A 563-nucleotide genomic window follows, 5' to 3' on the forward strand; every position below is an offset into this window, starting at 1 on the left:
TGGGGGCGGGTTCACCTCGCCCATGAATTTAGGGAGCCGCAGACCTGATGTTTTTTTCCTGCAGATGTATGTTCACAGAGGGAGCTCCGAGGGCTGCGGCCCCCAGGATCCCAGCCCGCTGCTGGAACGGCTCGGTGGCCCCGGAGGCGCTGGGGACAGCTCGGGATATCCTTCCTCTGTAACCGCTAAGTACATTCCCCCGTTTAGTAAAACCCCCAAAGGGTGCCCCCCTCTTTCGGAGGGCGGGGGGGGGGCCCAGCGGAGGCCCCGCTTCCTCCCAGCGGGGGCAGCTCCCGGTCCGGTCCGGTCCGGCCCCGCACGCCGCGGTGCTCGGCGCTGCACAGCGGGACGCGGCGGGGCAGCCCTCCCTCCTGGCCCCGCCCCCGCCGCCAAGGGGCGGTGCCTGGTGTGGCCGCGGTCCAATGAGGCGGCGGTCACGTGAGGGGAGGGCGGGGCGGCTGTCCGCTCCCCCATTTCCTGTGGGTCACGTGGCGGGTGCCCGGCGTTGCCTTGGCAGCGGCGGAGGCGGCTCCGGCTCTCGGCGGCCGGCGGCGGCGGCGGGC

This window comes from Haliaeetus leucocephalus, unplaced genomic scaffold (assembly GCF_000737465.1).
Source record: "Haliaeetus leucocephalus isolate CR32 unplaced genomic scaffold, Haliaeetus_leucocephalus-4.0 Scaffold395, whole genome shotgun sequence".
Taxonomy (NCBI): Eukaryota; Metazoa; Chordata; class Aves; order Accipitriformes; family Accipitridae; genus Haliaeetus; species Haliaeetus leucocephalus.